This window comes from Battus philenor, unplaced genomic scaffold (assembly GCF_028537555.1).
Source record: "Battus philenor isolate CCGP_79_NKW_IND1 unplaced genomic scaffold, ilBatPhil1.0.hap1 SCAF_5, whole genome shotgun sequence".
In the NCBI taxonomy this organism is placed as follows: Eukaryota; Metazoa; Arthropoda; class Insecta; order Lepidoptera; family Papilionidae; genus Battus; species Battus philenor.
The window spans coordinates 14,256,946-14,280,857 of NW_027181715.1; the positions used below are offsets into that span (position 1 = coordinate 14,256,946).

The window sequence follows — 23,912 nt, forward strand, 5'->3', positions numbered from 1 at the left end:
TATTTCTCTGTGGATTTAACTTAGTAGTTGCGTAAACAAGCAACAGAGATGCGAGCCGTCTGAAATGGCTTGTTGTTTTATTAAAACCGACTTGAGAGCTGTTTATAGATTATTTTAGGCAACTAAGCTCATCTATCCTGAAATAATATTGTATAGTCGCGCTATCATGGAAAAGGGTTCACAAAATCCTTATTTATTTAGTGAATGTAAAATGTATATAATATATATATATATATTCGTTTATATGTATATATATTTAAAAGTATATGTATACATTAATAGGTTTCAAACGGGTAAATGCATTTATTCATTTGCCAGCAAGTATTTTTACACCTATATCAAATTACCCTGTATAAAGCAAACTTTCTGTAATATGTTACATTACCTTTTTCCCATTTGATTACGACAAGCCAATAACTTCTGGCAGTACAAAGTCAAAGTCACAGCAGGGACAGATAACAAAAAATAACTAATTTTAAAAATAACTAATAATAATATGAATTTATTGTAATTTTAAAAACGCTTTTGTATATTTTCTTTTCTATTGAAATGTTAATGGCAAAAAGTTCTGGCAGTACAGTCTGTAAGGGTAAATAGTAACACATTGAAAAGCTTTTTTTAACTTTATTATTATTACGTTTTTTTACTAAAATCGTTGATTAAAACAGCGAATTAGATATACAATCATCCCTTTACAGTTTTTTAAAATTTTTAAAGGTGTAAAACCTTTAAAAATCATCCTGTATATTGGTAGATCAAGATATAGAATATAGAACCAGGCATTATTCACTACATGTCATTGTAGGAACCTTCATCGTCGTATCTATGATCGCGGGGAGTCGCTGGATGCAATCAACGTAAGATTGGTCACCGTCGCGATCTAAAAGAAGAAGAAGTATGGGTTAAGCTATACTTCTGTACGTAGCTAAGTAAGGGTTCCCATTGTTGGTATCCTTACTTATATAAAACCTTCCATGTATATTTTGAACTAAGCCTTTAGTCAAAATATTTCTTTTATTCTTTCTTTTACGTTAATTTTTCCGTACTTTACGAAATGAAAAATATATTATAGAGTTTATTTTCGATATGATTTACTATATAACACCGGGAAGCATAAATAAGTCAAACATTATTAGCATAATACTGTATATTTAGAAATGTAACATTTAATATTGCACGAAAACCAAGTCGATTTATTTTTACCGATTTCTAAGTATCATTAGGTTAAAAGCCTTTTCTCTTCTAACATTTTCTCCGGTCATTTTTATTTCGATTCATAAATACACTGTACTTTTTAATTAGTGTTAAAAGTATACTTACGTACTAGATGCTTTGTTGGTATTATTTATTTATAAAAAATACACAATAGAATCTCTAAATTAATTAGAGTAATAACAAAGCTATCAAGCATTTAGATTCATCTGTTTATTGAAAGTACTCAATATATTATCACATTATTAGAGAATACATCTTACGGTTGAAATGATAAAGATGATAATAAACAAACTTTAATGTACTGCAGCGATAAAAATAAAATAGTAGTTAAAAATAAAGTCATTTTTAGTATATTTTTTTAGCTTTATCGAATAAGTTAGCGGAGGCATTATTCCGGATCCTTCATAGCGATATACCAAAGAAATCATGAACAGGAGATATAGTATTGATAGTTCTTAAAACTTAAGTTAACTTATTACATTCGTGTCAACACACAGACATCCACTGCAAGGTACTGGCCTTCCTCAAAGATATCTATGGAGAAATATATCATAATCGCCATGCTTAGTAGCCGGGTTGGCGATCGCAGTAAGTAGTGGCAATCCTATATATATATATATATATTTAATACGCAAAGTGTATATTAAATAAGGTTGTATTTAGAGAATCGAACTCGCGACTTACGAATGCAAATCACAGTCCTCTACCACTGGACTATCGCTAGTGCTTATTACGTTTATTTTCATCTAACACACGACTCCTTTAAGTAAGAAAATAATATAACTTAACAAAAGTTTTTTTTTTAAAAGAGATTTTTTATTTATATAATCAGAGTCATTATTTACAATATTAAAAAGGTTTCACTGCTAATATAGATAGATATGTTGTACCAAATATATTTATACCTTTTTTTTAATATTCTTTATTCTACACGTTAAGAAACATTTAGTAAGTTTTACAATAATATACAAAAAGTACAATGGGCGGTCTTATCACACAAGGCAATCTCTTACAGATAACCATAGTATGGAAAAGGCAAAAGTACTAATAAAGAGTAGTTTACGTGTACAAAAAACCTTATACGTAAAAGATGGTTAAAAGATATATCCTGAACACTATGACCTTAATGGTGATACCAAACCATAGATACCACCTTTTTATGTTCCAAATAATGGAAAACTAACATCAAATGTTTTAGAAAAAGACCTTCTTTTAATGAAAAACACATTAATATTTGCTAAACAAATCTCTCATATAGGAACATAATAAAATTTGGTACACTGACCTCTTAATAAAATAGTAATATTTTTGAAACGATTTCTCTCTCGTTGATTAATAAAGAAATGCATGGAATACGGTCTTCCATAAACCTGCAGTGTTAACTTAAAAGTCTCGAAAGTTTTAATTATGTTTACAATAAGTTTGGGCACTTGTAAAATAGCATTTCGCTGATTAGTTTTAGTCATATAATATATTCTACGCTTGTAACAAAAGTTTGCTCTTAGAAAAGATAACTAGGTAATAATTCACGACAGATTTTTGTAAATATTAATTTCTTGATATATCTATGATTGTTCAAGGTCACTCAGATAGCAATGTTAGGGGGTGGGTAAAGAACTTTACTGCTAGATACAGTTAAATTTGAGAATTAAGAAAATAAATCGATGGCCATTGGAACCTAAAGGTTTAAGAGTCAACCGATGCAGGCAACGCAGTAGCGATCATCGTAGCGATATTAGAAGGCGACCTATGCCTTGCAGTAGGCGCCCATCGGCTAGAAGTAAGAAGAAGATGGAAATCAGATGACAAAGATCCGCAAAAGAATCAAAATCACCGATGAGTCTCGAAGATTTGTTCGTCTACCATTGTGGCCAAAAGTTTTCGGCTTGCGATCACAAGCTGGTACATGCTGCGTGGGTAGGTGTCCACTAGGTAGCCCAGAGATATAATCAAGGTTACCGAAACGCTGGATGTGTACAGCGCAAGACTGATAATTATGGCGACATTTGCCTCCCTTACTTATCAATACATTTATACATTGCACGCCCACTGCAAAGTAAACACTTTTACTAAATATGTCTTTGTGGCATTTACCATAATCGCCACGTTTGGTAGGCGAGTTGGCTATCGCAGTATCGTGTTTATTTGTGGCCAGTGTCAAATTTGTGTAACTATTGCACTAAGTGAGAATTTTCTAAGATTGCATTCCGGAAATTGAATGTGTTACCTGCGATCGTAAGTATCTGTTTTCTACCACAGGGCTACCATTCCTACAAACTCTTTACACGTATATATATCTAGAGGATATTTCAATGTCACTTGAGTTCTGAAAATATTAATATTTCCGCACAGAACAGCTCCGGCCGCCTTTTACTGATATTGCTTTTAATCGTTTTGATGTAATTTAATTTGCTTCCTTTTTCTGTTCCAATTTCGAATGTTGCCTTCCGACTCTGGCTGTTTTATAAGAAAAAAAAATGAAGTACCATTTTAAAACGTTTTCATTTTTCATCATTCCCCGGAGTGCTTTTAGAGCGATTGTTTTATCATTATTTGACTTACGCCTCTCATTAAAAACGAGGTTGTCTTTCATTTGGAATAAGTTAACCCTTGGTTAATGATTATTGTTTTACTTACTTATTTAATAAGCAAAGTTCTGACTTAATTACATATACTTAATACAAATAATATTGTATATAGAAAAAAATATCTGCTATATGAATGAAATTGAACCGTCAAATGTTAGCGAAAATCAGTAGTACAACCATTTGGGTTTTATATTAGAAAACATTTTCTCTTCTCCCATGCAGAACATAGAATAAAATACACGAAATTAAAATATCTATATTTGCCATAAATTTGTAGTTAATCGTAACCTAAAAAATTGATAACTTAAAAAAATATTCCTAATCTTTGTCTGTTATAAAGACATCTGTAAAGAAAGTAACTCCAGTGAACATTTTTTTATTGGACTCGATAGGCTACGTCATGATAGTACAATCGACGATCTTAATGATATCTTCTGATCACCCTGTATCTAGTCTGTCTGTATGTACGTCTGTCAGAACTTAAAAGCCACAGAACATCTATTCTGTGAGGAATGTGGTATGCCCACTGTCATTTTAAGTTGCTATATCGTTAACTATTTTTTAGTCATGTTAATAAAACTGTATTCATATTAGATTTTTAATTTTAATTGAGTATTTTTAACCACACAATCTTAAAGATTGCGCGCTGAAGGAAAAAAAAATAAATAAAGACCTGTTTTGATGTTTAAAGTTGTAAGCCTGATATTTCATCTTGCACGCGATCATATTTCTCTTCAATTTTTTTTTAATTTTATGTGGTTTGATCTTTCTTTGTAAAACGTTTTATATAGTAAAATTATAATGTTGTAACACTATGTATTATGGCTTAGAACCGTAAATCTTTTTGGGAAATCGGTTTAAAGAGGTCAATATACTTACAGTGGCTTCACAATATATTTATGATAAAATTTTGTACAGTACTTATAAGGCACCGTGAAAAATTGTCTGTACCAAAGTTTCGCCGGAAAAAATTCTCTAATTCATTTATAAAGGACTCAGATTTTTAAATTAAAATTCTGCTAAACATTATTGGATTACCATTTACAAGTTTCAAAAAGCAAGTTAAAAATAAATTGACGAAAAAAGCTTATCTTTAAATAAACGAATGTTTAAATGATAAAAATCCTTGGCCTGATTATTTTGATTTCATTCAGGCTATATCTGATAAAGTGTATATGCATAAATCTATATTGTTACACTTTATTAAAAGATTTGTTGTTGAGGAGTTTCTTCCTGCTTCTTTTTCATAACTATAACACTAAGTAGCAGAGTAGAGTCAAAAATGAAATAGAATAAAAATGAATAAATAGATAATAAGTTAACGTTGAAAGGAACACATAACAAAACCATTATTTATATAATAACTTTAAATGTACATTTAACTTATGTGTACTGCTGGTGTATCTACATAAATAAGTAAATAAACTTTCAAAACTTTTATTTCATAAATAAAAAAACATTCAAAATATTTTTATTCAAGAAGGCATACATGCGCTTTTGAATCGTCGATAATTTCAACGTTATATATAGTAAGCTTCTTTAGTATTTTTAAAAATTATTTATTTTAAATATTTTTTTTAAATGTACATATATCAATCATGTAAATGGGTCAAAAAATCAACCACACATTTTGATCATCATGAATACTATAAGATTTATTTAATAGTATACTTTTAATTTATGATTTATAACTATATTATCAAATATGTATATATACACTCAATAACATGAAGGATTTGTCAACTTTATGGAGATAAAATTTAAGAATTACGATTTTTTTATTTTTAATATTTTATTTCACCTACACATCTCCTCAAAATAAGAAAAGTAAGCTCTAAGATGTCTTTAGGAACTTAATCATATGCATACATTCAAAAACATAAAGAATTTATCAACATTTTGAAGATGAAATTAAGTTAGCAAATGAAAATTTGAATTAAAAAATCGTAAAACTGTTACAATATCGTATATCTTTTTAGTTCCACTAATGATAATATTACGCAACGCCGCCGAAGCTTAACTTCTGCTAAGTCGTCTCTTGACTTTTTTCCAAACGGCAAACTCTTTTAAGTTAAAGCACGAAAGTATAAAAGTAGGCTTTAGAGTATTAACTTGTTTGCGGAGAGGAGACGAGCAAACAGTACGCAGCTTCGGTTACGTTTATTAAATTCATATGAAAAAAACAAGTTACTGTGTTATCCCACATTTTTATGAATTAAACCGGTAAGTAAGATTTAATATCTGTCAGTTTTCATTAGGTAACCAACCGTTATTGCTTGTCATTGTTGTGATTTGTACACTACAAGATCTGGTAGAGATCACAGGATATATATCACGCTTTATTTTATTTGTGGAGTCAAACACAGTTATTGTTTCTGAAATAGAAGTTTTATTATCGTTAATACTGTACAACACACAAATAATACAAATAAACCAATTATACAAAACTACCTGAAACGAAAGAAACGACACTCAAAGCAATTTACTTCTATTTATTAGTTTTAATATTAATTCTCGTGATTAAAGATAAAAGGTTCAGAAAAAAAACGAAATCCGTTTCACACAAGTCATTGACATTTGGGAGGTGATAAGGAATAAAATCACTCGTTTGGTCTGACTCCAATATTTATATATATTCAATGTTTTAATAATACAGACACAAGTGTACGTATGAATGACGCATATATATACACACATACACACATATATATACACATACACATGCACTTATATATGTACATATATATATATATTTATATATATATACTCCAGAACCTTAAGGCTTTAGCGGCCATCTGTTGTAAATGCTATGTTAATTTATACATACTTAAACCGTGATTCATACATCAGTTCTTTCGTCAATACCGAACGTTATTTTTGGAAACAAATATAGATTATGTAAAATCTATTATTCATAAAAGATTAATATATAAATCATGCCAAATTAAATGCCGAGTACTATATACTGTATGTTTTACTTTCAAAATTGTTAATTTTAATTAAACTTTGTATGGACATTAAACAATTGGACCCTAAATTAATTGGTGCGTTGAATTAATTATAAAATCGCAATCATTGTGATTATCGTTCGTTTCGTAATGAGATTTATACGCATGTGTTCATAAACTCATTTCAACTTAATATTCGTTGATACGGAACATAATTTAAACCATACTTTTTTAAATAAAAACACTTTAATACTTTATTTAACTGCCAGAACTTATTAACCTGTAGCATTTTTATAGAAAAATAATTTAAATTTAGAATATCATAATCTATTTAGCCAATGCCCAAAAATAGCAAGGTATAGCCCCTCCCCCCCTCCTCAAAATCACCAGGTGATCGGTGTTCCCCTGCTCGAATCGACTTTCCACAACCTTAACTATGTCGTGGGTCCATATCATGTGAGGCTAACCCGCGCTTTCTAAAATTTTCCGCCCACTGTTACTTCAAATGAGCAATTTCTTGTTCTACTTCGGAGACGTTTGTACTCCTGTGAATTTTCTCACTTCTAATTAGACATCTTGAAGAAAATCTGAACATATCCATAAAACTGTTGCACTCTGGTACGCAATTGTAAGACTAGAACTTCTCATTTGTACACTCTTGTCTGTGTGATCTTGCTCATGCTCCGGTCAGCTCTGGTACTCTTGTTACTCTGGCTAAGCGTCGCCATGTACCTCGATGTTTAGCGGAGTGAGAGCATTCATTTACTGTCTTATTAGTAACAGCATCTGGCATCTCTTGCCTTCCACTTTTCCTTGCACCAATAAATGTTCCATTTAGTCATCATTTTTTTACGGCCCCCGCTATTGGTGGCCTCTCGTACCCCTAATTAGTTGGGATCAGGGTCTTTGTTTACAATTAAGTTTTTCAGATTTTTCATCTTTATTCTTCACTCACTGTCATTCTTCTCAATTTCTTTTATTCTTACCTTATTTCCATCACAATATTTTTAATTTTGTTCTTTCATTCCTTCTTGCCATCATCGCCTTAGTCATCATTACGGGTGATATGTTTAAAGAACTTGATCATTCGATGAGCACAATCGATGATGATTTCTCCTTTATGTTAAATTCTTTGAGGATCGAAACGTTGATTGATGTCCACGGTATTCAAAGCGTCCGTCTCCTGAAACCACAATTTTCTTATGATCCAGAACGTCCAATTTTCAGTTCCGTATAAAAATGTTGAAAAATCTTACCTTCATATAGAGTTTAGACTTTTGAATTTTAATATCCTCATGTGATTAAGTTCACGTATGTGTGTGACGTAAATATACAAGATAGATTAGCCTTTACTTTATTTAATAAGGTTATATTGAGTCACTACTGTATTATTGTAGCTTCAATAAACTCCGGAATAAATTAGGATGTGCCTGAATGAAAAGGCGGGACCGAATAATAATCATTGACTGTATAAAGGAATTCAATTTCTATTCTGCAGAATTAATAAGGGCGTGATCCATCGGTGCGACTGTAGCGCAGGTGTCCCATATACAGGATGTTCCATAAAACGTATCGTATCGTAAAATTATGTAAGAAATATCTAAAAATTTTTTACGTGTAATTTATTTAGCAGACTTTATTTTTACGAATCATCTAATAGGGTTAGAATATTTTTTACGACATAACATTGTAAATCAATTATTTAAATTATTATTTACTTTGGATCACTTACGTAAGTATATACTAGAGTACAACTTTATCCAAGGAGATGATGCACTTGTTGAGAAGGCGTTCTTACTCTAGAGAGTATATCCTGAAACAGAGAAACATCCTGTACCTAAGTCACACCTATGCCAATAATAAATAATATTATAAAATTAGTTCCCATCAGCCAAGGTACGGAAACAGGTTCAAGTATGCTTACCATCCACAAGACTCGGGGTCTATATATATACAACAGACACCTTCAGGCTGTATAGCAGTGCCAATCATGCGGTAGCAATATCACGTCGTACGAACTCGTGCGTGTATTACACGGACGAGACTCAAGATGCGATCGCAAGATTCATCGACGTGAATACGGCAACCGCCGCACAGATACCGGCGTACAGCCTGAGGATGGCATTATGGAGTAGGGATAAGACGTTGTTACAACTGGACGTTGTTAAGGCATCATTAAAATAAATTAAAGGACTTAGTAAACACTGAAACATGATAAAACATAAAAAATAAACATTGGAAATATTAAACGTAAATGTAGAAAGTAAGGTACGCACGCTAATGTCTGTGAAAAATAGATTAGAATCATCTAGAGCTTCCAGATAATGGTATGCTCTCTTCTGAATTCTAAAATCTAAATTTCTTTCATTTATTCATGTCACTGGATAGACTTCCTCTGCAAGACAGATCTCTTTAGCTTATTACGTGACAACTCAGACATAATGAGTATTGTTATAACTTTACTCTTCTAACAATACATATTATTAGAAATAAGAATAATAGTAATAATTAGAAATGTAAATAATAAAAATCTCCAAGAAATGTAGCGAGGTGTGGGAGAATGAGAGAATTTTTTTAAGAATGAAAGGACGAGCGTCAAATTAAAAATTTAAAATAGAAAAAAATATTTATAATAATGACCCTGTCCCTAAAATAAGAGAACGAGAAGTCTCCAATAGAGAGCCATAAAAAAACAATATATACTACTACAGAATTCACGCTCCATATTGCTGGCCACTACGACTGAAATACTTCACTGTAAAACCATTGTAAGGCGTTCGAATTGAAATTCGAATGCCGATTTGAATTTAGAGGCCATTAGAGATATATTTCCTGTTGTTAAGGTCTTGTTAACTGTAAATAATCTTTGTACATATGTGAATAGACTGTCTCGATCGTATAACGGTGACTACGATGAGATTGCTAGCCACTAAGACAAAAATACTTTTAAGTCAAACCATTTTAGAGTGTCCGAATTCAAATTCGAACGCCGATTTGAATTTAGAAGCCATTAGTGATATGTTTGCTGCTGTTAAGATCGTGTTAATTGTAAATAATCTTTGTTCATATGTGAATAGACTGTCTTGATCGTGTATTGGTGACCACGACAAGATTGCTGGCCGCTACGACCAATATACTTTAAAATCAAATTATTTGAGGGCGTCCGAATTTAAATTTGAACGCCGATTTGAAATTGAAAGCCATTAGTAATTTGTTCGCTGTTGTTAAGGTCTTATTAATTGTAAATAATCTTTGTACATATGTGAATAGACTATCTTGATCGTGTATTGGTGATCACGACAAGATTGTTGGCCACTATGATCAACATACTTTTAAGTCAAACCATTTTAGGGCGTCCGAATTCAAACTCGAACGCCGATTTGAATTTAGAAGCCATTAGTGATATGTTCGCTGGTGTTAAGATCGTGTTAATTGTAAATAATCTTTGTACATATTTGAATAGACTGTGTCGATCGTGTATTTGTAACCACGACGAGATTACTGGCTACTACAACCAACATAATTTTAAGTCAATCCATTTTAGGGCGTCGAATTCAAATTCAAACGCCGATTTGAATTCGGAAGCCATTAGTGATTTGTTCGCTGCTATTAAGATCGTGTTAATTGTAAATATCTTTTGTACATATGTAAATAGACTGTCACGATCGTGTATTGGTGACTACGAAAAGATTACTGGCCACTACGACCAACATACTTTTAAGTCAAATCATTTTAGGGACGTCCGAATTCAAATTCGAACGCCGATTTGAAATTGGAAGCCATTAGTTATGTGTTCGCTGCTGTTAAGATCGTGTTATTTGTAAATGTCTTTTGTAGATATGTGAATACAAAGTCTCGATCGATTTGAGATCACATGTATAATGATGACCACGACTGCCACTATGTCCACAATACTGGACGTAAACGCTACACTACAATTTTTTTTATTAATTATCATAATATATAAAAGTACGTTATAAAATAGAACATCCTGTATATCAGATGCTTCGCCGGCCGTAGATAGTAATTGATCTTAGAATGGAATTGGTGCTGATCGAGTCGGATCGTGCGAAAACGTCGTGAAATCAAATCTCAAATGAAATTAAGTCTAATTTATTCAAGAACTTTGAAGAGACTTTAGTAAATACGTACTTTTAAATGTAGTAAACGATTAATGAGGTATTTACACGCATATATTATTTGTACATATTAAAATATTTAAAATTAAATTAGGTTTTTTTTGTTAATGATTACACAAGAATATACATTATAGTACCGAGATATAACAATCTTTGAATGGAAGAAAGTTTAAAATTCCCTTACGTTATATCACAAACAAGGATAGTCAGGTAGTACAAACCTTTCGTGTAATAACATTGAAATATATTCAGTTTCCTTAGCCATGTTAAAAGAAATGTTTATTTATCTATATTTCTCAATTTAATTTTTAAATTAAACTTGTTATTATTATCATATAAATACATTTCTAATTATTTTTTGTTGTAAGAGAGAGATGGATGTATATTTTTAAATGTTGCAACACTTTATTGTGCAGGGGCCGAAAGGTTCTCGAGTAGATGAGGCGTGGGTAGGCATCCACTAAATGGTCCGACGACTTAATGAAGGTAGCGGGGAGTCGCTGAGTGCGAGCAGCCTAGTACAGATTACCAAGGCAGTCTTTTGAGGAAGCTTATATTGTGCAGTGAAAAGAAATGCTGCAACTAGGTTTGAACCAAAAGCAATACGAAAAAAAGTTATTAGTAAAAATTCATGAAAGCCTATTTCATGATCATCACTTTTTTTCATTTATTTAATATATTTACAATAAATAGCAACTGTTAATAAATTAAAAATTCTGTTTTGTACACTGAAGGACTTATGGTAATAATATATCATTGTAATGATTTGTAGTACAAGATATGTTTTGTCTGATTACATCATAAATTCGCAGTTAAATCGCATTTGTAATGAGGAGATATGGAGAAGAACTCACTGAGTTAGCTCGAAGAATTTCCCGTTTGAAATGGCAGTAGATGGGTCACGTTCGTACAACTGACATCTATTTATAATAGCCACGCTTGATAAGCGGGTTGGCGATCGCAGTATGGTATTATGATACGCAGAACAAGTTGCTACCCATCCTCTGGAAACTTATGTATGCAGCAATCCCATATAATTATTGCACGGTGTGAATTACATAAGACTCTAAGGAATCGAACGCGCGACCTACGATTGCAAGTTCCAGTTCTTTATTAGCTAATGCTCTATTAGAATATTTAAAAAGAAGGTTCAAGACATATCGGAGAAAAAATTATCGTAATTACAATCGCTTTACTCATATAATATATGTAGTTAAAAGATATTGTATTTTTAATATCTATGTAGTATATAGTAATGTATATTTATTTTATTACTCCTTTAAATATATCGATATTTTCACATCTGCGCCTGCAAGCAGAGAATACTTTGTTTACGACTCTCAAAAAAAAATTGTAATAACAATAACTAAATAAATAAACACTAGTAATGACATTGCAATTGACCAAATACAAAATTAAAATAATTATGTATACAGAATCGGTAATTGATCATAATTTTTTGTTGACATATTTTCTATGACTCTAATGTCATTAAGTAAAAATATAGAAGTCAACAGTATTGAAAGGTGAGCACATATTTAACATAAAATTATACGCATTTAGAACGTTCATCCATAAGTTAAATAGACGACCTTCCTAAGAAGCTTGGACGACGTTGGGTGCAGGTGGATTTTAATTGATCTTATTAATATGCAATGGAACTGGAAATATCCTCTCGTTTTCTCACCGCATGCACAAGAGGAATTTTTAATTTTACAGACATATATACAAAAAGCAATGACGTCATGAGTGTAGATGGAAGGTGATCACGATTTTATTTCTTTAGATAGTTGAGTCAAAAATGGTTAAGTTTTTCTTAAATTATTACCTTGTAGTTATTGTTTAAAAGTCAACAAAAACTTTTTCGTTTACATTAACTGATAACTTTCTGTTGCTTTAATAAACTCAATTATAAATTCTAAAGTTATATATTTTGATTGAGAAAACAACCTTCTATACTCTTTTCCGTTGTACCTTCTGTTTTACAGGATGGGCTTGTAACGTTGCATGTCAGCGTCCCATATATCTTGCGAGACATGTCACATAAATGGCAATACAACAACAAACAAATTGTGGAACCCTTAGCGGGGAATGGTACATCTCTATTGGCGTGGGATCGTGAAAGCGTGGTATTGGTTCAACGAACGTTTGTTTTTATAACAAACATTTCAATGCACCCTCGCACCAGCCACACCAGTTTACATCCATTGCCCGGGAGAAGGAACCTGGCCTTGGTCGCGTTCACTAGCTAGGCGCTGTCTCACGCGCCGGGCCAATCCGAATTTACGTTGTGAATTCTCGTCTTGGTTCTTTTGATTCTCGGAGCATCTTCAAATTCACGCCACAACCTTTATATCGCCTCGCATCCCAAAGGGGCACGAGTTTTATACTAAAAATAACCTACGGTCCATGAAGTTGAATTTATTCGTTACTTGCACCGACACGAATACATCCTGCCAATAACCGGCACTCCCTGCTTTCGACCTGCTGCCGTCTGACCAGTCTTGGGTGATTATCATCATATGGCTGCATCATCAGTGGAGTACCGAGCTGCGGCGTAAAATCAGACCAGGCCTTCTGCCCACTACTCTTGATTTAAATATATTTTTTTCTGTAACCGAGTTGCTGTTTTCTTTTCACCTACCACCTACAGTGTAATACAGTACAGGCTTTAAAAATCTTTTGATTAGTGGAAGACTAAGCGGAATGTAACAACGAAGCCACAGCCTTATGTTTACAGTGGCTGAAGTAATACACGCACCACAAACTTTCCAAACAGCAAACTTTTTCAGTGGTGGATTTACACAATTCAGCGAGGAAAAAAAATATTAACTTAAAATGAGAGTTTAATTATTGTATCGTTGTTTAATTTTAAAATCTGTGCTTTAAAAAAAAATATTTTTTTCGTAATCTATTTTTTATAACATGTGTATCTAAATATATTTATTAACAACAATTTTATAATGATAGAAGCTTCGTAACAATTGTCGAGTTATAAATTACATCTAAGATTCACCTTTTCCTTCCGCGTATATAACTTTCAATTTAAAAATGAACGATGATTTATTCCTCTTCCTTTGAATGTTTAAATGATGAGGACAAATTAGATTCTGAATTGAATTTAACATCTTTAAATTCTGGTTTCCATCGAACCATTGTCGTTGGATAAAGATTTGTGATTTTATAAAAAGAATTCTTATATCAATAAGGACTAACTGCCAGTATTATAACATTCTAAAAAAACTTTTTATGATGATATTTAGATTAAGTATTTATTTATTGTAATGTAATAATATTTTATTGCAAAAAATAGCATAAAAGAACTTTCGTAGTAGCCACGCTTACTTAGGCTACGAAAATGCTACGAGCGTAGCATAGTTCGTAGCATTAAAGGTCAGTAGCAGTTTGTATATATGCAGCTTTTTTAGACTGTAAAATATGTTAAATCGTGTAAATATATTCTATTTTTTGATAATTAATTGATAATTAGACAACAAACAACAATTATAACAACTTCGTACATATTTACGGAACCTTCGACGGATGTTTTTTATTGTTGACCTTTTTGCCTCTCAAGATAAAACTATTGTCTTATCTTCTGAATTTGTGGCTACCAAAACAAAACTGTAAAATTGTGAATTTATTAAGGACTAGGATTTTCTTAAAATATGTAAAAAATTTCACAGCTTTTTGAATAACAACGAAAAAAAGGAAGAATAAATGTTATAAAATTATTCGACCGTGACAGGACTCGAACCTGCAATCTTCGGATCCGAAGTCCGACGCCTTATCCATTAGGCCACACGGTCATGTCATACAATCATTAATATTTTAAACCAATGGTTAAATATTTTATTGTTTCACTGTATATAAGTAGAAGACATTAGAAGAATTATAACGATTATAGTTAATCAATTACTTTGTTTTAATTCTCCCGTTTTGTTAGTTAAATAATCAATAATTTTACGCCATCTTGTATAATATTAAGAGATTAAAAAATATACAATTATGGTAATATAAAATGACGGTATATTCGTTCACAGTTTTCGATGTATTCACAGTGCAAGTACGAGAGAGGCCTAGTGGATTGTTCGAGGTTAACGACCCGCGTAGCAGGTTTGAAGAGGCCTTTTTGCAATGCATTGGGATTCACCTTCACCTACTAAATTCCCGTCACAACTTAAAAACAAGTTTTAAATAATAATATATTTTATTCGCTGTTATCATTCTTAAAATTTCAGTAGGCTACAAAAATATTTTTCTGATATACTTGTCACTTATACCTCTACCAGTATATATAATTTATTATGAATGAATTTTCAGTTATTTTGTTATATGTATGCATTATGTAGAAAGAAAATGGATAGCCGGTAAATAAAGTATCTATATACATTGAAAAAACAGTGGTACCCCAGCGGTATAGGGTTGAAACTAGCATAGGTCGTTGGTCATTCACACTTTAGCAGTAATTTTAAAGGATTGAAACAATTGCAATGTAAATGACATGAAAACACGACATTTAAAATAAGATTTGTTAAAATAAAAATCAATTTAATAGTAAATTTATTTAACTGTTTATTAGTTATTTATTTCCTATTTATTTAAATATATACATTTATATTACTGTTACTGTTATGTAAATATCAACATAATAATCACAATGTTATACATTATCAGTATGGTAGCGGTGGAGGGCTGAAACTTGCGATCGTAGGTCAATCATATAAAATATAATTCACACTGTGTGCATTAATTATATAGGATTGCCACTGAACACACACAATTTTCTATCTTTGACGGAGGCCTAGGCCATACAGTACGCATCTATTGGTTGAAACTATGAAATTATTAAAGACAAAAATTTTAATTTTATCCATTTATGAACAACCAAACAAATTGAAAATGTACATTTAGATAATGAAAATTTTGCATAAATATTGCGAAGTTGTCATTGTCTTAATGTAAAACAACTTTGCACTCTAACACTTTTCAAAATGAGTTGTATTTATTTGAACAAGCAAATTAAAATATAAGCAACTGACATCTATTGTAGCCATCACACGATATATTTAATATTCTATTTTACACTGTTATTTTATTAAACATATGGTTTACTTTGTTAAATAAATTTCTCTAAATTATTTTCTAAAAGGCAACCAAAACTTTTTCTTTTACATTAACTGATAACTTAGTGTTGGTATAACTTTGAACTCCATTATAAATTCTCAAGTTATGAATTTCATAATGTAGAAAACAACCTTCAATAGTCTTTTCTTGTTGTACCTTCTGTTATACAGGTCGGGCAACACTTTGCTTTTTTAATAAGTTCTTGCAACAAAAGCTTCAAGATCTTAATAAGTACAACCATATCATGAGTTTCCATCAGGAATTGGTTACACATATAAAGATGCAGCATGAAGATTTTATGGAAAATTTTACAAAGAAAAATAACATCGAAAAGGGGTGATATTCAATGACCACTCAAATCTAACTTTTAGTCGCTTTGTGATTTTTTATAAGGACATCTGAAGTGAAAAGTCTTCTGAAACTTCCAGTGAACCTTAGCTAAGTTAGAGCAGAACATTCGAGAAGAAAAAAAGGTTCTAAAAGCTTAAAATTGTAGGCATGTTTTTGAAAACCTTAAAAGTCGATTAGTAAAATGTAATAGATGATATTATTCTCAATAAAATTAAAATATTGCATCATTTTTGTTGTTTGATGTTTAAAAAAGTGAACTTTACCATGGCCCACCGTTTATTAAAGGATTATTAAAATAACAATAATTGCTTTAACTTGAAAGAGGAAATTTTAAAGTACGCTAAATCGTTAAAATGTTCAAATTAAGTTGAAGCTTTTTCCAAATCCCCCGCGCACTCGTAGTGATGGAATTGCTTTTAGAACTGCCGGCTATAACTTCGCGATCGCAAATTGGAAATACTATTTGATTTTAAAATTGAGCTCGCTTGACGAATTGTTGGTGAAATTCATAAAATAAACATTTGACAACCGCACATATAAACTGATCTATTTAAATAAAATATAACGTCAAATATATTGGTAAGCGCGAAACTTAAAAATATATTAAGTAATTGGGCCATTTTTTATATTTAAGTTTTGTCGAATAAGTTACTAGTGATAAAAGAAAATTGAAAAAATTAGAAAACATGGAATTAAACTGAAACCTTTTTCCATACAGATTGCATAGTAAATTAACACATTTGCCTAATTGTATATAATAAAGCATTATTATAATTAAAAAATACATTCTAGTAGTGAACAAAATGTAATTATTTTTGTACATAAATGTTTATTGATATGTAACCAGGAAATAAAGTGATCATAAGGATCAATTCAATTTCGCAAAAGGAAAATAGTATTTGAAAGTGCAAAATCTATTAAGAAAGCTAAATAAAATCTTAAAATTAAGTAATTTTTAATTAATGAAAAAAAAAATATATTGTAAGTACGTCTTATCGTCGTATTATCTTACAAGAGCGTTCCACATGAATTGATCAACATCTCTGAATCGTGTAGGTAAATGTATCTATATCTAAGCATATCAATAAGTATCTATTGGCAATAATATACATATACATGTATATATATATACATGTATGTAAATATATAATATAAAAATAATATTTAAACACTTCTATGCTTTTCCATAGTTCCTTTTATTATATCATCGAACATGATGTTAGACGATGGTTGAAATAGCAATAATTGTTTTTGGTTTGTTTTAACGAAATAGGAAAGTTCAGTATCGTCCCTTTTATTTATATATGTAAATAGTAATAGATAAATAGTTAATTTATTTTATATCTCCATATTACATTCTATAACTATACTTTTTCATTTAAAATAAGGTGTAGATATTAAATCACTAGTGTTATGTTTATTAAAAATACACCTTACTAGTTTTCATTATAATTATAATATTAAAATAATAAAACGTTTCACGTGGTCAGCGCTGTTAGTGCTACAATTCGTAGACGCTGCGTAGACGTCTACGACTTTTTTTACAATACACGGCGATAAATATAGCACATCAAACGTTAGAAAGAGATAGTTGGCTAATTTCAGCTTCGTGGTGCACTATCTCTGTCCTACACTACCTATGTGACGTTTTGTCAGTCGTTGTATTTCGTGCGACAAAGATAGAGCTCTACGAAGCCGTAATTAGCCGATTGTTTCTTTCCAAAGGTGGATGTGCAATATTTATCGTTTTCTTGATATCAATTTTTTGTTATGTTATTATTAAAATCTTCCAAATTAAGTAATCTTTTATAACACGACTGTTAATGCGTGTATTAATTAGAAATAATTATCTAAAAAATTGGTCTTCTAAGTATGTCTTAAATGAAATAATAAAAAAAAAACAAAATGAACGAATTCCATTAAAGGGAAAAACAATAAGTGAAAAAGACTCGGTGGTTGAGTGAAACAGTAATTTATCAATGTCTAAACTATATTAAAAAGACTACATAAATTTCTCCTAGAGTCTACGTCCGGCCCATTAAACTTTCGACAAGAAGAAACTGTACCACAGCCGAATTTTATCACAAAAACCCGGGCAGCATTATCAAATTATAAAGTTTCTGGCCGGAGGAGAAGGATTATAAAAAGGGAAACAGAAAAATTGTTCACTAATGAACAACTTTTCGGATAAAGTTAATTTCTAATTAGTTCTTGTAACGAATAATATTTTACTGAGAACTTTTAATTAAAAATGTTCGAAAATTAAAATTAACGCTATGAATTTCTCTATAACACACACACACACACATATATATATATATATATATATATATAGAGTAAATGATTTCTACACCTTTATCAGTGAATCAATTCTTGCGTAATATTAACCAAAACAGGTTCTATATTTACTTATGTAAGGCGAAGTAAATTCTAACTAATCACCCTGTGATTTCATTTGAATCGAAATTACAAACCTGTTTCAACTGAGACTTCTAGTAATGTAATATATAGTAAAGTGTAGTAACAAGAATATTTAAGCGGATTACTACAAGTTTTCGTTTAAAAAAAAAAATCATCAATGGCACAAGTTATGCATATATACTTTTCCTATCCGGAAATCACATAGGTTTTAATTTATTAAGAAATGAGCTAAGATCATAGAAAGATGTCTTTGTTGATTTGTCGATTGGTTATCAAAGCTAACCTGGAGATGAGATCGAAGAATGATGAGAGGAATGATCTCGCGTGGATACTATTCCTGGTAATGGTGCTTCTTCGAGATGGGTCATTATTAGCAAGGCCTTCTAAGCATACGTTTCATACGCGATAAACGTAACTACCATAACCCGGGTCGAGATTGGAAAGAGGATAGAAAGTAGCATCGCCTCTCTTATAGGCGACTACATGTACTTAGCATTCCTACAAGTTTGCAGGAAAGTGGTGCAGTCTACGATAAACAATAACAAGACTCTGTACTAGAATAAAGTAAATAAAAATAGGATAAAGAGTTGGTAGAGACTCTGAGGTAATAGGAAGTAAGATATAAAGCATCTAGAGGCAAAATAAATTGTAAGCAAAAGAAACTAAATAAGGTGCTTCCATTAAAATGTAACTTAAAAATATGAATGTAAATATAAAAATATAATTATGAAAAATTAATAAAAATATTTAAGATGTTCAAATGAGTCAATAACTGTGATAATGTCAAAGCTGTGATAACCAATTAAAACTATGATCTGGGAATTAAAATAAGAGAAAGACGTCGAAGCGTGGAAGAAGATAATAAAGGCGAAGTAGATTTTGTGATGTATAAAAGGATGTTACAAAAGAAATTCTGAAGGAAGAAAGGAGAGTATGGAATAACCCTATTAGATGATTCATAAAAATAAAGTCCCTGAGCCTCGTGGATGGTGAGCGTCCTTGAACCTGTGTCTGTACCATAGCCTTAGCTAATGAGAACTCGTTTATCAGCTTGTTTGCGTATTAGGTACAGGGTGTTTCTCTGGTGATATAATGATTCTCCACAGAGTAAGGACGAGTACTTAGGGAGTACACTACTTCTTTAAACGTACTTTAAAAACTTATTCACCCGAATCTGTAACGTCCCTTACCACAGGTAAAGATAGGTCCCTAAAGAGAAGGCCATAAAACCACAATATCCTTCTTTTTCAAAATAGTGTATATAAGTAAATTATTACTTAGAAATATATGCAAACATTTATTTTAATTGCACATCATATCACTAGAATTGTTGTACGAACAATACATCATTCGAAGCCTTAAATTAAAAAGGTGACAAATGAAAATTTCACATTCCGCGTCCGTTTGCGGTGCAGTGGAAGGCTTTCGCGATGAATCACCTCTCGATAGTTTGCGTCGAATACCGTTCATTATACTTACCGCTTTGTGTAAAAATGCCATTAGTAACGCTTTATTATAGGATTAAAAGTTCATTCAATTCCAGCGCCTTTTGTTTCAATTGATGAATAATTTCCCTGTGAATTTTAATTACGGTATTTCATATCTCTTTCCGTATTTAGTAATAAGCTTACACACTATAGATTCTAATCAAAATTTTATCGATACATAGAATATAAATCTGAATTTTTGTTTTCAGTTAGCGACATACTATAAAACCCGTTGAAAAGTCTTTTTCAGGAACCATTTAATAATAAAGAAGTATTTACTAGAGCTATGATTATTTATCCGTTAATTCACTTCTTTTTCTTCCTCTGTTTCTTTATTTAAAATATGTATTATACCCTTATTATTATAAGTATATATGTTATTTACATATATGTATGTTTGTACATATTTATGTTTTGGTCACATTAACTAACAATGTTTATACTTCTACCTTTTCCATGTTATTGCTGTCTGTAAGAGATTGCCTCGTGGGATAAGACCGCCCATTCCATTTTTTTGTTTATTATTATGAAACTATTGTATTTAAATATATACCAGAGTGTACAATAAAAAAAATTAAATTAAAAAAAATAACAATATATAAATTATAAGAAAAAGCTTTGAGTAAATAAATTAATTTTAAAAAAGTACTACCGTTTAATGTGGAGTATGGAAGGATACTGAATCGGCGGAGTGGTAGAGTTGACAGAAGTGTGCGATAGAGGATGTAACAGATCACATCATAATGTATTTATAAGAATATCATCTATTTTCGTTTTAGCTCATAGAGACTATAAGGCACGAGTCTTCTCCCAAGATATCTATGAGGAGATAAACCATAATCGCCACGCTTGGCAGGCGGGTTGGGGATAGCAGTGTGGTATTATAGTACGCAGACGACACTGCTACCCACCCCCTCTGGAAACTTATTAGTTAACAGTAGCAAATCTATGAAATAATGCACAAGGTATGAATTAAATAAGATTGTATTTCAAGAATTGAACCCGCGATCTACGATAGTAAGTCATAGTTTCAGCACCTCTCAGCATCTCTACCTTTCAGCATCACACGAGTTCAAGATGCAATCAATGTGGCAAATATGTCAACCGCCGCACATATATTGACGTACAACTACAGGATGGCAATGTAGAGTATGGATGACGAGGTGGTCGTGCGAAACGTTGGTAATTGTTAGGATGGCCTTAAAATAGATTATGGAACTTGGTAAACAGTTGTAACATGTAAAAACTTGAACGAAAAAATTTGAGAAATATTAAGTGTAACTATAAAAACAAAGGCACTGACGCTAATATTTGTGAAATATACATCCTAATAATAATAAAAAAACTCTTTGCACATATTTAAAATATGCTTTCAATTGACTTACGAAATATTACTTATTTTAAAAAATGATTCAAAATATCTAGGAGCTTGGCAACTTTTGAACTATGTAATAAGATTTTATTAATAATAATACTGCACTTTGTTTTACTTCTATACTGCATGTTATTAACAAAACATAAAAAAATGTGATATCAACACAGAAGTACAATTTGCGGCCTTATCGACATCGACAAACATTGGATGTATGTATTAAAAAGCTTTAAACTTAAATAACATGTTAACTTATACGAAAAATGATTATGAATAAAAAATCTTGAGTAAAATATATACACAATACAAAAATAAATAAAAATTGTTACTATATACATGTTTTCGAAAACTTCTTGCATATACTGAATGCGTCTAGAAATTAAATTCATTGTTACAACTTTTCGTAGATAAAAAGCCTTTAAACTAATTTATATATTTATTACAAAATATATAAGGAAAAGATATTAAATCTAGGAAGTTAGTTTTTCTAAAATAACCTGAAATATTCATAAGTATACGAAGAAAATTGTAAATAATAAAAAAATGATCGACCGTGACAGGACTCGAACCTGCAATCTTCGGATCCGAAGTCCGACGCCTTATCCATTAGGCCACACGGTCTATGAAATACATAGCATAAATTCCAACTTTATAGAACTTAAAGCTTTCGTGTTTATATATTTTGGTTTTTTGTTGCTTATAGTATGCTTTGTTTGTGAACTAATTATATAATTAATTATATATGCTAATTGTTTATAGGAGTAAAAGCTTAAAAGGGGAGAATGTTTAGCCTAATCACTACATATATATATATATACACACTCTATCCAAAACTTAACGATTTCAGAAATAATAAATAACATAATGATAAAAAGGTATATATAATAAGATAGAAAAGCTTTTTCTTAGCTTTTTCTAAAATAACGATTAATACATATTTAAATTACTAAAGCTTTTAGTAATTTAAATATAGCATTCTTATAAAGTTTCAGAGTGATCACATTATACAGGGTGATATGTGTGCTTTAAAACTTTTTGCTTATAAATGGACTATAGATTCTTGCGTTTATAACTCTTTTACACTTATAAACAATCACTCTGTATATAAAGACAGTCAATATAGTGCAAAGCAAATAAATATCCCTTAAAATTATAGGAAACTTTATATTTATAATAAAACCATGAAATAAATTATATTAAACAGGACAGTATGTTCTCGTTGTTTTGGGTCACGATATTCCACTGTCAGCTAGTTAGTAGTAGAAATTTCATCAGCTATATAGCTTAAAATAAAATTATGGAATCGATTCTAAAGTTAGAGGCATTTATAACATTTTTCCTTTCATTTATTTATTTATTTCCAATGTACAAATTTAATATTTTTACTCTTAACATAATCAAATAGCAGAAAAGACAAACTTTATATTTTTATTACAATTATTTTTATTAAATAATGGAATTATAAAATAATAGAACGTATACTTTATTAAATAATGGTTTATTATTACAGTTATATATGGATCATTGTTTTGTTGTCCGAAATATAACTTTTTACATATTAGGGGAACTGGTAAGTAATGTCGTTTCTATCTGCATATTTTACGGAACCTATTAATTTTACCGCTACGGCATTGAAAATTTGTGTACTACACGGTAAAAGGTTGTTGATAACGAAGGTGTCTGTATTTTTGATTATAAATAAAATCTTGTTAAAAAGCCATATTAATTTAACTAATGAAAGCGACATTACTTTCCGGTCCCACTAATATTTTTGTCAACTAAAATTCTTTAAGTCAAATGCCTTTTGATATTATTTTATCTATTTTTAAACTTGATTTTACATCAATTTTGATTGACTTTATTAGAGAAATATTCGCAAAAACTTTACAGTGTAAAGATTTTTAATTGATATCAAAGCTTTAAAGTAAATACAGTTATTATTACTAATTAGTTATAAACAAATAAATACATTTAAAAAACTTCTAAGTTAAACGGTTTTTTAATACTTACCCATATTGTGGTGGTTGTGGAAAAATATGTACCTAGTCCGCCATATTGGAACGGCGTCCATCTTGAATTTTAAATTTCGACATAATCATCGTGTTTTACTAGTGTAGCCCTTTCATTTGATACCCATATTGAGGGGGTTAAGGAAAAATATGTACTCCGCCATTTTGTATAGGCGGCCATCTTAGATTTATAATGTTATTGATTTTATTATATTGTATTGTCATTTAAATTAAATTTGTGTACCAAATTTTAGA

At 30.7% G+C, this 23,912-nt stretch overlaps 2 non-coding genes across 2 annotated transcripts; both read right to left on the reverse strand.

The window, feature by feature from the left end:
* Nucleotides 1-14,626: 14,626 nt before the first annotated feature.
* On the reverse strand, nt 14,627-14,699 carry TRNAR-UCG (transfer RNA arginine (anticodon UCG)). Its single transcript has one exon. It is a non-coding gene; the product is annotated as a tRNA-Arg (tRNA).
* Nucleotides 14,700-22,196: 7,497 nt separating this feature from the next.
* Nucleotides 22,197-22,269, reverse strand: TRNAR-UCG (transfer RNA arginine (anticodon UCG)). Its single transcript has one exon. It is a non-coding gene; the product is annotated as a tRNA-Arg (tRNA).
* Between the last annotated feature and the right edge of the window lie 1,643 nt (nt 22,270-23,912).